This window comes from Juglans microcarpa x Juglans regia, chromosome 5S (genome assembly GCF_004785595.1).
Source record: "Juglans microcarpa x Juglans regia isolate MS1-56 chromosome 5S, Jm3101_v1.0, whole genome shotgun sequence".
NCBI lineage: Eukaryota > Viridiplantae > Streptophyta > Magnoliopsida > Fagales > Juglandaceae > Juglans > Juglans microcarpa x Juglans regia.
The window spans coordinates 11,757,555-11,775,124 of NC_054603.1; the positions used below are offsets into that span (position 1 = coordinate 11,757,555).

The following is a 17,570-nucleotide window of genomic DNA, read 5'->3' on the forward strand; positions in this document are numbered from 1 at the left end:
CCTACGGTGCACGCGATAGGGATGGTGGTAAGCAGGGATGGTGGTTGTGTCCCGCCTGTGATTCCCGCCTACGGTGCACGCGGTAGGGATGGTGGTAAGCAGGGATGGTGGTAGAGTCCCGCCTGCGATTCCCGCCTACAGTGTCCGATAAATGGGTTGTTTGTGTGAATCATTTTATGGGAAAATGTTTTACGGATATTTTGGGCCAAATGTGATTTTTGGCGTGTGTTGAAAATAATCATTTTTCTGGGAAAAATGGTATTTTATGGCTAAATGTATTTTGTCATATTGTTGGTTACATTAATGTATTTTTATCCCGAGAGTTGTTTGGTTTATACTTACCTGTGGTACCATTTTATGGTATCGCAGATTTTGATGCAGATGATGATGACGAGCCTTAACTTGGCTCCGTTGGTGGAGTGATCTGGAATTGCTCCTGTTTAGTGAGTTATGTTTTTATCAATTATTGTATTTACCTTTTGTATTATATTTGGGATGACTGTATAATTTTTTAAAGATAAATTGTGTTGAATATTTGTATTTAAATTTCTGGTACTTAGTTGACTTATTTATATTATCCGCTGCGACTTTTATTGTGCACATTTGCATGTTGCACACACTCGAGCACATCTCGTTGGGATGCGTGACCGTGTTGTCACCATCCTGACGTCACGATTCCCTTGTTTTTGTACGTGGGAGTCGGGGCGTCACATTTGCTGATGAAGTTAGACTCAAAGATTTAAATCTACTCATTTCTTCAGTTGAAAAGCGACAAGCTCGTGTAGTTACATGGTCGAAATTACTAGCTGGACGTTTCAAGTTGAATATTGACAGAAGCAGTGTTGGAAATCCTGGTAGTTTGGGTGCAGGAGGTGTGATTCGGGTATTTGACAGGTTTGGTTCGTATTGATAAACTGGCATTTCCTTATTTGCGTCTTTGTTAATATAAGTTTTTTGGGTGTTGGTTATTTTTTATGTTTATTGTTTGTGGTTGATGAGTAATAAGTTTATTTCTTTGGAATATTTTGTAACCACAATATTCCTCTGCTAAAAGTGAGGGCTTATCAATAAAGACTGGAGGTACCATCCTCTTTCCAAAAAACAAATGTGTTAATGGTGAGCTTGAAATGAAGCTATTGATGACTATAATTTTGGTTTGAGTCTCTAAAATGAGTTTGGTAAGTGTACATGTGATTTTGGTTAATATCTAAGATGGTAGAAATTAATGAAAGGCTAAATGTGGGTATATATTTCGATTGACTTATGTATGGTTGGTATAGGTCGTTAGAGCTTTGATGTTGTTTGAAGATTGGATTTTTATTGGGTTGCATGAGGAGTCGAGATCTATTTAAGCATGAAATGGAGTACATCACTTGGTTAAATGGTTTTTTATGAGATCCATAATATTAGAACCTATAATACAACATAGAATTGGTACATGTTTCAGTTTGGTGATTGATTGTGTAGATGGTTTATTTCAATGCACATTTCGATTTTCATATGGTTATTTGGACTCAATAATTTGAAGGACGGATTTTTGGACATGTTTATGTTTATAACTCTAGGTTACGTTGTTGGTTTATGCATTGAATGCACAACAAAAATAAAGAATGCTTTTGAGTATATGGTCTTGATATTTGGTGTTTACAATTTGTGTGGGTTATTCTCGTTTTACAAAGATGGACATATAGTGTATGAATCAAGAGTGTGAACATGTTTGAGTTTCACAAGTGCGGCATGAGGCTTTAATCACAATTAGTGTATGATAATACTCAAATTCTTGGATTTAGCTTTTTATTTTGAGTTTGTTATATGAAAATGTTATTTAGGAGGATATAAATCAAGTTTTCATGGAATATATATGTAGTTTATGGATTTTGGTAAATTTTGGGGCCGAAATTAAACTATTGTTAGTTGAGGGGTCAAATTATGGTGGATTAACTTTTCGAGGAAGCCCTTAGCCTACATTGTACCAGCAAATTATGTGGATTAACTTTAAAGCCTAGGTCTCCATAATGCTTATCCATACTATGGTACTCCCGAAACAGAACACAATTGTGATACGGGTTCTCAAAATTAGAGTCAAGATCAACACATTCTGTACATTATGATCGCGGTGAGGGATTTCTTCATTCAGAACCAACCCATGTCGACTACAATCTCCACCCTCAGCCATGAAAACTGATGATTAATCACCCCATAAAATGCTAAAGCTCTGATGCCAATTAACGTTGAGCAAAATGAGAATTATTCACAGACTAGTTAATCCACAAAAATTAGGGATTAAGATTGAGAAATGATGCAAAATAGAGAGAAAGATTCCCAATTAATGCATAAAAGGAAAATACATAATAAAATAAGTATCTTGTAAAATATCTGGCCCAAACCAAAGTAAGAGTCATTTCTAAAAGTGATAGTAAAGCATTACCATAAAAGGAAAAAAATAACTTAAATCGAAGATTCAAAGGGAAAAACGACTTATTAACGGTCAAAATGGGAACCACCAAGCGTAGTTGGTAACCACGATGCACGCCGAAAGAAACTTTTCATATTGGAGTCATATGTGCGATTTTGATACTCGTAATTAAAGTTATGGCCAAATACTAACGCGTTCCCAATATTGCCCCAATATGAGAAATCTTCACATTTTCTTGCCATATTTGCACTGATCAGTTTTCTGGAGGTAGTCCAATGCTATCAATGAAGAGTTTGCCAACTCAATATTGTCATACCCGGATCTACCTGCATTAGTTGGTAATTTGTTACATAAAGCATTTTGCATGAAGGAGAAAATATTTTGCTACCATTACTATCACGGTTACTTGGATCATAAAGATTCTGGGTTGATGTAGAAGAAGTTCCGGTCAATGTTGCATTTGATGAACGAATACGACTCTCAACTCCAATTGAACCCATCGATTCTTGCTGGCCTTGAACGAGCTGCTCTCTTAAAGCTCTAAACTTGTATTCGTCTCCATATAAGCTTGGATCCATAATAACGTCATCAACAGTTGTTTGGCCTTTGAGCATGCTTACTACTGCAGACATTGTGGGTCTAAGAGCTGGAGATGGATTTGTACATAGTAAAGCTACTTTGATCATTCTAATTGCTTCCTCCATTTTAAACTCAGAGCCTAACTTTGGATCCACCATCTCCACTAGATTACCCTTTTGTTGTAGAACAAGAGCCCGAAATATGCACACATGAAATCTTAGCAAATCAATAGACGAAAATTATGAAGTAGCTAATCGTACACAACATATTGTTTCAATCTTGTTTAGTTTGTGTTCAACCAATAGATCATCATCAAGATGACCAGTTTTGGTACATGGAATGACTACTGATCAATCTTACCCAATCAAGAAGACATACATAACTTTCATTTGGTTGAAATTTCATGTTGCTCTTCCCTACAACAATTTCCAATGCGACAACCCCAAAACTGTAGACATCTGCTTTATATGTTAAAATACCCCATAATGCATATTCTGGTGCCATGTATCCTCTGCGTGACAAAGATTGCATTATTATGATTAATATTTCAGGATATATATGAATTAGGTCTAATCTACCATATTGAACAAAACCCAACATCTTCAGAAATGTAGTTAAGAAATCATATTGTTTCTTTTCTATTTAGCACACAATTATGCAAACAATAAGGCAACGACAATAGAGTGAAATATTCTTTATATGAAAGATACAAAACTTTGTTGTTGGTGGAATGGTGATAACTATTGGAGCTCTATTGGAACTATTATAAAGAGCAAAAACTTTTCATTCTCAAGTAATGTGGGATCTCAAACACCACCTACACTATCACTTGTCATTCAAAATGGGGTATCACAATCTCTCCCACTTACATTCCCAACGTCCTCGTCGAGGTTTTCCGTCGTAGGTGGCATAACTCAAGTCATTTCCGATTGAGAAAGGCTTGGATACTGTAACGCACCAACGGAAGGCCTAAGCCACATAGCCTATACTCTAAAAGGCTAGTCAATAATATAATTAGAGTTCCATTGAAATATTATAAAGAGAAAGAATTTCTCCTTCTCAAGTAATGTGTAGTCTCATACACCACCTACCCTTATCACTAATCATTCAATATGGGGTATCACATTGTTAAATCTCTAGAATTTCTGGTCACCATCAGCTCCACTAGAGAAGATTATTGGAATATTTTTAACTGGTAACGACCACAACGTAGGAAATCAGATGGTGTATCTCTCTCTCTCTCTCTCTCTTCTCTCTCTATAGTACTCTTCAAGCATAAAAGAAACTTAGAAGATTGTTAATTTGAATATGTTTTATGACAAGACTACTCACAATTAATCATGAATACCGATTGACAATTCCTATAGCTATCAATTTCTCTGCAGGCAAACTTGTGTTGCAAATATAGACAACTAATACATTAAACTTACCAAATACAGAGTCCTAGAGTTTCTATAGCACTTCCATATATAATAGGAACATCTCTAAAATGCAGAACCTTTAAATGCTTGGAGATCAACATTTGTTCCTAATTAACTCCTAGTTAATCACTTGGGAGGAAAAATAGGAAAGAAAATAGAATAAAAATACACTCCAAATTGAAGGATAGAAGAAAAGATAAAGCATACATGGTTCCAGCAACTCGGGTGCTGATATGGGTTTTTTCCTCTTCATCAAGCTTCGCCAAACCAAAGTCAGAAATCTTTGGGTTAAGATTCGAATCCAATAGCACATTTGTAGTTTTAATGTCTCAGTGAACAATTCTCAGTGTTGATTCCTCATGCAAGAAAGCCAAGCCTCTTGCAATGCCGACTCATATTTTTTGCCGTGTAGGCCAGTCCAATTTTAATTGGGATCTCTCTGGACCTGCATTTTTTGTAGAAAGTCGAATGGGGGAGTTCATGTCAACTTGATTCTTAACATAAAACCATCCGCATTGTTAGGTTGCTATCCTTATTCGACATAAAATACTATATAAAAATATTAAGCATACCAAACAAAGGACGAGCCAGGCTATTATATTCCATGTATTCATATACCAAGAAGAGTTGATTTCCTTCAGCACAACCTCCATACAATCTAACAACATTCGGGTGCTGTAAAGTAGATATCATGCCAATTTCATTCACAAACTCACGATTTCCTTGACTTCATTTTGAAGAAAGTTTCTTAACTGCAATTATAGTACCATCTAATAGTATACCCTGCATTTCAAAAGAAAAAAAGATATGCATATTTAGGTATGTATGTGATTATGTACTGAGAGATGTCTTTAGCTCTGTATCATGGACAGATAAGAGAATTTTATAAAAAACCTAAATGCATGAAGAATTACGTTTTCGAATACCTTGTATACAGATCCAAAACCACCCTCCCCAATCATGTTTGAAGCATCAAAGTTGTTAGTGGCAGCTTTGATTTGCCTATAAGTGAAAAAACCTGTTTGCAAATCTAATCCTTTCAAATCTGCGAAAGGAATGAAAAAGGTGAGGCCAGTGATAATATTGTATCTTATAAATGAGTGGAATGATATTTCATTTCTATATATTTTGTAACGCCCCAACCCCGAGGGTCCGGAGAGTTAACTCATAAAACCTGATAATCAGCTCTAACAAGGCTAGAGTACTTCCAAATTCAAGAATATATCCATTTTTCAAACCTCAAATCGAACGTAAATACTTCAATTAAATAAATCAAATAAACTCATTTATCCAATATTCAATCCAATAACCCAAATAAAATCAACTCTTCTTCATGTCTCAAATAACAACTAGAAATAATAAAACATTAACATAGTTTCCATAAACCGTCTAAATCCATTGAAGCAAACTTAAGAAAGATAATTAACCTCCAACACCAACACTAATATTATGAGATACCCAACAACAAATCAATGCTAATCTTCTCCACAGACACTAATACTGATCTTCAGCTGACCCATCGATGTCATCTGAAATATTATGAAGATTAACGGGGTGAGTTATCAACAACTCAGCAAGCAGAGAGCATATACTAGCATGTAAACGTGAGCATTTATAACATTTGATAAGCCGAACAAAACATTTACTTTCAGAATGCAGAAACAAAACTTGTACAAAAACATTAGAGCGAAATTTTTCAGAAAAATATACTTATTCCAAAAAGAGAATCCGTTGGCATTTCTAAACTGAAACATTATAATCTTATCATCGTTTAATATCACATCGGGACAATACCATGTTTAACCCCCGTGGTAGGGTTATAAACCACCATTATACCCGTGGCTGGGCCATTTTCCATGTTTTACCCCCGTGGAAGGGTTATAAACCACCATTATACCCGTGGCTGGGCCGTATACCATGTTTCACCCCCGTGGTAGGGTTATAAACCACCATTATACCCGTGGCTGGGCCTTAACAGAAACAGAACGGATTTCATCGAAAATCCGATTACAATCATATACAGAATTAGAACTTCATGCCAATGTTTTCAGATGACACATCACATCAAAACAAAACACTGAAAAGCTTCAGATCATTTCACATGTTCGAGATAAACATAAACAAAACATTCTCATTTGTTCATAACAAAACTTTTAGAATTCCTTATTCGCTCTTTTACATAGTTTAGAAATAAAGTGCACAAAACTAGTTCATGTCTACACCAGTCATGACAGAAAAACACTTTCTCTTATGTAGAATTTATGCATATGCAGAATAAACATCTGAGGTTGTTTTCAGATCATCTCTTTTCAAAAAAAATAAACACATTTATTCTCAAAGTCAACCTCATTTTATTTGTTTTATGCAAAACTAGTATATGAACCTCGCTTACCTGGGCAACTTAGCTTTTCAAAAATTTCCTCAAAAATGTCGAGTCGACTATAAATCGTCACCTATAAAAATAATCACACAATTTCCGTAAGTTTTCAATCAATCACGGATTTCCATATTTAAGCCTAAGCTTCTAAAATAATCTATCTTAATTTCTCAAAACTTAAAACCCTCATAATCCCAAAATATATCACCACTTCCTAAAAAAATCACCAATATCCACCATGACCAACGTCAAACTCAAAATACCAATATTTAAATCCGAAACAGCCAACAAATTTCATAGCATAAACCAATCACACAAACAACTCCATCATCCAATCCAACCGACCCCTTTACTCCTCGGACTCAGTCCAGCACAAACAACAAATTCACAGTAAATATAAATTAGCGCAAAAATACATTTAAATCTCAAAAGTTCTTCCAGAAAAATACTTACAATGCTATAATATAATTTTTGAAAGATCACGGAGGTGCTAGAAGCGGCAACACAGCAACAAAACAGTGCCAAATGCACTGTGGCCATGGGTCTCAAAAACTCACTTTTGAACGGGTGCAAACGAAGACCCGAGATTGATAGGGTAGGGCTTAGGGATGTCGGTGAAGCTAATGGTGGTGGTGGTTGGCCGTGGGTGGCGGCGCAATAGGCGGTAGAAGACCAAAATACCCAAATCGGAAATGTTGATGAATGTGCTTCACCGGTGACGGATCGGAGGTGGGGTTGGGTCCAATGGGTTGGCAAGAGGTCGAGGATGATGTGGTGAGAAGATGGTGGCCGGAGGTGGCGCGACGGCGGCGCGGAGTGCCGCGGCTTGGTGTGGTGCGTGAAGGCTAACGGCGGCGCGAGGAGGACTGGAATTGAAGGGGTGAGGTCGCCAGCCGGTGGGGAGCACGATGGGGTGGGCGGTGTCACGCACGGCGGTGGGCTGGGTGAGGAACGGTTGCACGGCGAGAGAGAGAGAGAGAGAGAGACGTCCGCGCGGGAAGGGAAACAAGGGAGGAGAAAAAAAAAAAAGAAAGGGAAGAAAAGAAGAAAAAGAAAAAGGAAGAAAAGCAAAAGAGGAAAGAGAAAAATGTAGGGAAAGAAATGAGGTCCAATCCTTACATCTTGGGTCACAAAAATGATTCAACGGAAACGATTTTAAAACAGCAAGTGAAATAAAATAATTCAAACGCAGTGATTAAAATGAAAATAAATAATTAAACCCAACAACAAGTTAATTTAATTCGAGAAGAAATTTAAACACATAACAATAATTAATTTAAAGAAAGCACTTCAAAAATAAATTTCACAAAATCAAAATCATAAAAAATAAACCCACTAAAAATCCAACAATTTTAAAACAAGAGAATAAATTTTTAAATTATTAACAAATAATCTTTCAATTAAAAATACACTAAAATATGGGGTGTTACATCCTCCCCCCTTAAAAAAATTTCGTCCTCGAAATTTGAAAGCTCAAACATGACGCTAGAGCAGGATAGAAGATACAACCCAAAACACACTAAACCTTCCATAGGCAATTCCATCATACTCGTACTAGTCCCTTAGTGGCACAACACGTCCAGTATTCCTAGGGTGGCTATCATAACCAAAATCTCATTTTCCACAAGAGCCTTAATACAACATCCAATGAATCTCAATGATTAATAGCTCTATTCGATAATCTATATTAAACCCAATTGACTCCTACGGTATAACTTCCAAACCTTCATTGTATTCCACCTTTGGTAACCTAATGGTTACTTCCAAAGTTAATCATCAGTAACATAATTGGTACAACTGAGCGATTAGTCTCCAACTACAAGTATCGTCTCAAAATATTCAAGTCACGACTAATTTCTCAAAATCAACACAAAATTTGAATTCCTAATTACAACCAAAATACCACGCTTCTGCTACGCACTCTGATAATTCGCCACATGCATAGAATTTATGTCCTCATAAAAAAAAACAACTCCATCAAGTACAAGGTAGCTCCATACCTAATGACCAGAAAACTCTTATTACATTTTGATAGAAAAAAACTTGATCTCCCAAAACCATGAATTATTACACTTTTTCCCTCCAAATCACTAAGAATGCCTTCTTGAATTTACACCAACTATTATCCTTAAATCTGATATGGATCTAATCCCAAAACCTGCCACTAAAACCTCGAACTAATAACAATTATTATCCAAACTGGATCAATACCTTCAATCCTCAAAGAAATAATCCCCTTGAAAATTCATATATCAATAACTCAACTTCGATCAACTCCATAATAATGGTCACATCCAAAATAAATCAAACTAGCACACCAAGCCTGCAGAATTAAAAAAATTTAAATCTTATCTCAATTCAGTCCTTCAAATCTGTAATTTTAAAACCTTAAATTATACCGAAATCAATTTCCGAAATCCGTAAGATCGATGAACTTATATCAAATAATAAAACAATCGATTCCCGAAGCTTTCAAAATCTAAAACATTAAATGATAACAAATCATTACCTAAAGTCTCCAAAACCTTAAACTTTTGGTGAAATTTCCATAAATCTATCCTTAAAATTTGTTGAACTTACAATCTTCTATTCTAAAGCCTCGTGTCATACCTCCATAAAATCGAAAACCTCAAATATCTTACTCCCCGAATAGATCACCCAGACCTTGCCGTTCCTTTCAAACCTTGATATTATAAAAGCACACTAAGTCGATAAAAGTTCCAGCCTACTCTGCTAAATATAACAATAGCGTTCTCAATCCTACCATCTTCCTGCCATAACTTAATCCTTAACCCGTTTTTCAGCTTCGAACGAAACGAACAAAATAAAATAAACTTAATAATATAATTCCAATTCAAATAAAATAAAATCAAACAAAACCAAATAAATTCAATTTAAATAAAAAATAATAATTTACAATTAAACCTTTAAACTTTTCTAATACTGCACACATGGTTTTACCCATTCTTAGCCATATCTTTAACCAGCACATACAGTCATTCCAATCATCTTATATTGTAAACCCAACATCGCTCTAAACTCTAGTACATCTTTAGAATCCAAACCACAAAAATCTAAACCTTAAATCTTATAAAGATTATTTCCAAGTCATGTCCTACATCCTACAGAATAAACTTACCAGATCTAAATCCTCAAATCCCATTAAAATCAATCATAAGGTTTTTAGAATCTCGAACTTAAATATCCACATGATCATTCTTAAATTCCTCAAGTTCCTACACTGAAATCTTCACATCCTATGATCCCACAGAAATCTAAACCTCCAAGGTTTAGAGTATGCAGAATTCAAACCTGGCTCTGATACCAACTGTAACGCCCCGACCCCGAGGGTCCGGAGAGTTAACTCATAAAACCTGATAATCAGCTCTAACAAGGCTAGAGTACTTCCAAATTCAAGAATATATCCATTTTTCAAACCTCAAATCGAATGTAAATACTTCAATTAAATAAATCAAATAAACTCATTTATCCAATATTCAATCCAATAACCCAAATAAAATCAACTCTTCTTCATGTCTCAAATAACAACTAGAAATAATAAAACATTAACATAGTTTCCATAAACCGTCTAAATCCATTGAAGCAAACTTAAGAAAGATAATTAACCTCCAACACCAACACTAATATTATGAGATACCCAACAACAAATCAATGCTAATCTTCTCCACAGACTCTAATACTGATCTTCAGCTGAGCCATCAATGTCATCTGAAATATTATGAAGATTAACGGGGTGAGTTATCAACAACTCAGCAAGCAGAGAGCATATACTAGCATATAAACGTGAGCATTTATAACATTTGATAAGCCGAACAAAACATTTACTTTCAGAATGCAGAAACAAAACTTGTACAAAAACATTAGAGCGAAATTTTCAGAAAAATATACTTATTCCAAAAAGAGAATCCTTTGGCATTCCTAAATTGAAACATTATAATCTTATCATCGTTTAATATCACATTGGGACAATACCATGTTTAACCCCCGTGGTAGGGTTATAAACCACCATTATACCCGTGGCTGGGCCATTTTCCATGTTTCACCCCCGTGGTAGGGTTATAAACCACCATTATATCCGTGGCTGGGCTGTATACCATGTTTCACCCCCGTGGTAGGGTTATAAACCACCATTATACCCGTGGCTGGGCCTTAACAGAAACAGAACGGATTTCATCGAAAATCCGATTACAATCATATACAGAATCAGAACTTCATGCCAATGTTTTCAGATGACACATCACATCAAAACAAAACACTGAAAAGCTTCAGATCATTTCACATGTTCGAGATAAACATAAACAAAACATTCTCATTTGTTCATAACAAAACTTTTAGAATTCCTTATTCGATCTTTTACATAGTTCAGAAATAAAGTGCACAAAACTAGCTCATGTCTACACCAGTCATGACAGAAAAACACTTTCTCTTATGTAGAATTTATGCATATGCAGAATAAACATCTGAGGTTGTTTTCAGATCATCTCTTTTCAAAAAAAATAAACACATTTATTCTCAAAATCAACCTCATTTTATTTGTTTTATGCAAAACTAGTATATGAACCTCGCTTACCTGTGCAACTTAGCTTTTCAAAAATTTCCTCAAAAATGTCGAGTCGACTATAAATCGTCACCTATAAAAATAATCACACAATTTTCGTAAGTTTTCAATCAATCACGGATTTCCATATTTAAGCCTAAGCTTCTAAAATAATCTATCTTAATTTCTCAAAACTTAAAACCCTCATAATCCCAAAATATATCACCAGTTCCTAAAAAAGTACCAATATCCACTATGACCAACGTCAAACTCAAAACACCAATATTTAAATCCGAAACAGCCAACAAATTTCATAGCATAAACCAATCACACAAACAACTCCATCATCCAATCCAACCGACCCCTTTACTCCTCGGACTCAGTCCGGCACAAACAACAAATTCACAGTAAATATAAATTAGCGCAAAAATACATTTAAATCTCAAAAGTTCTTCGAGAAAAATACTTACAATGCTATAATATAATTTTTGAAAGATCACAGAGGTGCTAGAAGCGGCAACACAGCAACAAAACAGTGCCAAATGCACTGTGGCCATGGGTCTCAAAAACTCACTTTTGAACGGGTGCAAACGAAGACCCGAGATTGATAGGGTAGGGCTTAGGGATGTCGGTGAAGCTAATGGTGGTGGTGGTTGGCCGTGGGTGGCGGCGCAATAGGCGGTAGAAGACCAAAATACCCAAATCGAAAATGTTGATGAATGTGCTTCACCGGTGACTGATCGGAGGTGGGGTTGGGTCCAATGGGTTGGCAAAAGGTCGAGGATGATGTGGTGAGAAGATGGTGGCCGGAGGTGGCGCGACGGCGGCGCGGAGTGCCACGGCTTGGTGTGGCGCGTGAGGGCTAACGGTGGCGGGATGAGGGCTGAAATTGAAGGGGTGAGGTCGCCGGCTGGTGGGGAGCACAATGGGGTGGGCGGTGTCGCGCACGGCGGTGGGCTGGGTGAGGAACGGTTGCACGGCGAGAGAGAGAGAGAGAGAGAGAGAGAGAGACGTCCGCGCGGGAAGGGAAACCAGGGAGGAGAAAAAAAAAAAAAAAAAGAAAGGAAAGAAAAGAAGAAAAAGAAAAAGGAAGAAAAGCAAAAGAGGAAAGAGAAAAATGTAGGGAAAGAAATGAGGTCCAATCCTTACATCTTGGGTCACAAAAATGATTCAACGGAAACGATTTTAAAACAGCAAGTGAAATAAAATAATTCAAACGCAGTGATTAAAATGAAAATAAATAATTAAACCCAACAACAAGTTAATTTAATTCGAGAAGAAATGTAAACACATAACAATAATTAATTTAAAGAAAGCACTTCAAAAATAAATTTCACAAAATCAAAATCATAAAAAATAAACCCACTAAAAATCCAACAATTTTAAAACAAGAGAATAAATTTTTAAATTAATAACAAATAATCTTTCAATTAAAAATACACTAAAATATGGGGTGTTACATCCTCCCCCCTTAAAAAAATTTCGTCCTCGAAATGTGAAAGCTCAAACATGACGCTAGAGCAGGATAGAAGATACAACCCAAAACACACTAAACCTTCCATAGGCAATTCCATCATACTCGTACTAGTCCCCTAGTGGCACAACACGTCCAGTATTCCTAGGGTGGCTATCATAACCAAAATCTCATTTTCCACAAGAGCCTTAATACAACATCCAATGAATCTCAATGATTAATAGCTCTATTCGATAATCTATATTAACCCCAATTGACTCCTACGGTATAACTTCCAAACCTTCATTGTATTCTACCTTTGGTAACCTAATGGTTACTTCCAAAGTTAATCATCAATAACATAATTGGTACAACTGAGCGATTAGTCTCCAACTACAAGTATCGTCTCAAAATATTCAAGTCACGACTAATTTGTCAAAATCAACACAAAATTTGAATTCCTAATTACAACCAAAATACCACGCTTCTGCTGCGCACTCTGATAATTCGCCACATGCATAGAATTTATGTCCTCATAAAAAAAAACAACACCATCGAGTACAAGGTATCTCCATATCTAATGACCAGAAAACTCTTATTACATTTTGATAGAAAAAAACTTGATCTCCCAAAACCATGAATTATTACACTTTTTCCCTCCAAATCACTAAGAATGCCTTCTTGAATTTACACCAACTATTATCCTTAAATCTGATATGGATCTAATCCCAAAACCTGCCACTAAAACCTCGAACCAATAACAATTATTATCCAAACTGGATCAATACCTTCAATCCTCAAAGAAATAATCCCCTTCAAAATTCATATATCAATAACTCAACTTCGATCAACTCCATAATAATGGTCACATCCAAAATAAATCAAACTAGCACACCAAGCCTGCAGGATTAAAAAAATTTAAATCTTATCTCAATTCAGTCCTTCAAATCTGTAATTTTAAAACCTTAAATTATACCGAAATCATTTTTCGAAATCTGTAAGATCGATGAACTTATATCCAATAATAAAACAATCGATTCCCGAAGCTTTCAAAATCTAAAACATTAAATGATAACAAATCATTTCCTAAAGTCTGCAAAACCTTAAACTTTTGGTGAAATTTCCATAAATCAATCCTTAAAATTTGTTGAACTTACAATCTTCTATTCTAAAGCCTCGTGTCATACCTCCATAAAATCGAAAACCTCAAATATCTTACTCCCCGAATAGATCACCCAGACCATGCCGTTCCTTTCAAACCTTGATATTATAAAAGCACACCAAGTCGATAAAAGTTCCAGCCTACTCTACTAAATATAACAATAGCGTTCTCAATCCTACCATCTTCCTGCCATAACTTAATCCTTAACCCGTTTTTCAGTTTCGAACAAAACGAACAAAATAAAATAAACTTAATAATATAATTCCAATTCAAATAAAATAAAATCAAACAAAACCAAATAAATTCAATTTAAAAAAAAATAATAATTTACAATTAAACCTTTAAACTTTTCTAATACTGCACACATGGTTTTTCCCATTCTTAGCCATATCTTTAACCAGCACATATAGTCATTCTTATCATCTTATATTGTAAACCCAACATCACTCTAAACTCTAGTACATCTTTAGAATCCAAACCACAAAAATCTAAACCTTAAATCTTATAAAGATTATTTCCAAGTCATGTCCTACATCCTACAGAATAAACTTACCAGATCTAAATCCTCAAATCCCATCAAAATCAATCATAAGGTTTTTAGAATCTCGAACTTAAATATCCACATGATCATTCTTAAATTCCTCAAGCTCCTACATTGAAATCTTCACTTCCTATGATCCCACAGAAATCTAAACCTCCAAGGTTTAGCGTATGCAGAATTCAAACCTGGCTCTGATACCAACTGTAACGCCCCGACCCCGAGGGTCAGGAGAGTTAACTCATAAAACCTGATAATCAGCTCTAACAAGGCTAGAGTACTTCCAAATTCAAGAATATATCCATTTTTCAAACCTCAAATCGAACGTAAATACTTCAATTAAATAAATGAAATAAACTCATTTATCCAATATTCAATCTAATAACCCAAATAAAATCAATTCTTCTTCATGTCTCAAATAACAACTAGAAATAATAAAACATTAACATAGTTTCCATAAACCGTCTAAATCCATTGAAGCAAACTTAAGAAAGATAATTAACCTCCAACACCAACACTAATATTATGAGATACCCAACAACAAATCAATCCTAATCTTCTCCACAGACTCTAATACTGATCTTCAGCTGAGCCATCGATGTCATTTGAAATATTATGAAGATTAACGGGGTGAGTTATCAACAACTCAGCAAGCAGAGAGCATATACTAGCATGTAAACGTGAGCATTTATAACATTTGATAAGCCGAACAAAACATTTACTTTCAGAATGCAGAAACAAAACTTGTACAAAAACATTAGAGCGAAATTTTTCAGAAAAATATACTTATTCCAAAAAGAGAATCCGTTGGCATTTCTAAACTGAAACATTATAATCTTATCCTCGTTTAATATCACATCGGGACAATACCATGTTTAACCCCCGTGGTAGGGTTATAAACCACCATTATACCCGTGGCTGGGCCATTTTCCATGTTTCACCCCCGTGGTAGGGTTATAAACCACCATTATACCCGTGGCTGGGCCTTAACAGAAATGGAACGGATTTCATCGAAAATCCGATTACAATCATATACAGAATCAGAACTTCATGCCAATGTTTTCAGATGACACATCACATCAAAACAAAACACTGAAAAGCTTCAGATCATTTCACATGTTCGAGATAAACATAAACAAAATATTCTCATTTGTTCATAACAAAACTTTTAGAATTCCTTATTCGCTCTTTTACATAGTTTAGAAATAAAGTGCACAAAACTAGCTCATGTCTACACCAGTCATGACAGAAAAACACTTTCTCTTATGTAGAATTTATGCATATGCAGAATAAACATCTGAGGTTGTTTTCAGATCATCTCTTTTCAAAAAAAATAAACACATTTATTCTCAAAGTCAACCTCATTTTATTTGTTTTATGCAAAACTAGTATATGAACCTCGCTTACCTGGGCAACTTAGCTTTTCAAAAATTTCCTCAAAAATGTCGAGTCGACTATAAATCGTCACCTATAAAAATAATCACACAATTTCCGTAAGTTTTCAATCAATCACGGATTTCCATATTTAAGCCTAAGCTTCTAAAATAATCTATCTTAATTTCTCAAAACTTAAAACCCTCATAATCCCAAAATATATCACCACTTCCTAAAAAAATCACCAATATCCACCATGACCAACGTCAAACTCAAAACACCAATATTTAAATCCGAAATAGCCAACAAATTTCATAGCATAAACCAATCACACAAACAACTGCATCATCCAATCCAACCGACCCCTTTACTCCTCGGACTCAGTCCGGCACAAACAACAAATTCACAATAAATATAAATTAGCGTAAAAATACATTTAAATCTCAAATGTTCTTCGAGAAAAATACTTACAATGCTATAATATAATTTTTGAAAGATCACGGAGGTGCTAGAAGCGGCAATGCAGCAACAAAACAGTGCCAAATGCACTGTGGCTGTGGGTCTCAAAAACCCACTTTTGAACGGGTGCAAACGAAAACCCGAGATTGATAGGGTAGGGCTTAGGGATGTCGGTGAAGCTAATGGTGGTGGTGGTTGACCGTGGGTGACGGCGCAATAGGCGGTAGAAGACCAAAATACCCAAATCGGAAATGTTGATGAATGTGCTTCACCGGTGACGGATCGGAGGTGGGGTTGGGTCCAATGGGTTGGCAAGAGGTCGAGGATGATGTGGTGAGAAGATGGTGGCCGGAGGTGGCGCTACGGCGGCGCAGCGGCGCAAGGAGTGCCGCGGCTTGGTGTGGCGCGTGGGGGCTAACGGCGGCGCGAGGATGGCTGAAATTGAAGGGGTGAGGTTGCCGGCCGGTGGGGAGCACTATGGGGTGGGCAGTGTCGCGCACGGCGGCGCGACGGCGGCGGGCTGGGTGAGGAACGGTTGCACGGCGAGAGAGAGAGAGAGAGAGAGAGAAGTCCGCGCGGGAAGGGAAACCAGGGAGAAGAAAAAAAAAAAAAAGGAAAGAAAAAATGAAAAGAAAATGAGGAAAGAGAAAAATGTAGGGAACGAAATGAGGTCCAATCCTTACATCTTGGGTCACAAAAATGATTCAACGGAAACGGTTTTAAAACAGCAAGTGAAATAAAATAATTCAAACGCAGTGATTAAAATGAAAATAAATAATTAAACCCAGCAACAAGTTAATTTAATTCGAAAAGAAATTTAAACACATAACAATAATTAATTTAAAGAAAGCACTTCAAAAATAAATTTCACAAAATCAAAATCATAAAAAATAAACCCACTAAAAATCCAACAATTTTAAAACAAGAGAATAAATTTTTAAATTAATAACAAATAATCTTTCAATTAAAAATACACTAAAATATGGGGTGTTACATATTTTGTGCCTCTTGACTAGTTAGATGACATAAGAGAGAATGAGACCAAACACATGCAGTGCAAAGTCACTATATTTATTACATCTACTCAACAATCAGAAGTGTACACAATTTCAAAATCCAAGATGCAAAAGGAATTGGGATTCTTTGAATTCTCAGCCCGAATTCGAATAGGTATAGAAAATTAGAAACAACGTGTGAGTTCGACATTCATTATTGCCCAAGTGCATGGGTTAA

General features: G+C 35.8%; 1 pseudogene; it reads right to left on the reverse strand.

Annotated features, from left to right (window-relative positions):
* Positions 1-2,297: 2,297 nt before the first annotated feature.
* Positions 2,298-17,570, reverse strand: part of LOC121268110 — a 75,226-nt pseudogene continuing 59,953 nt past the window's right edge.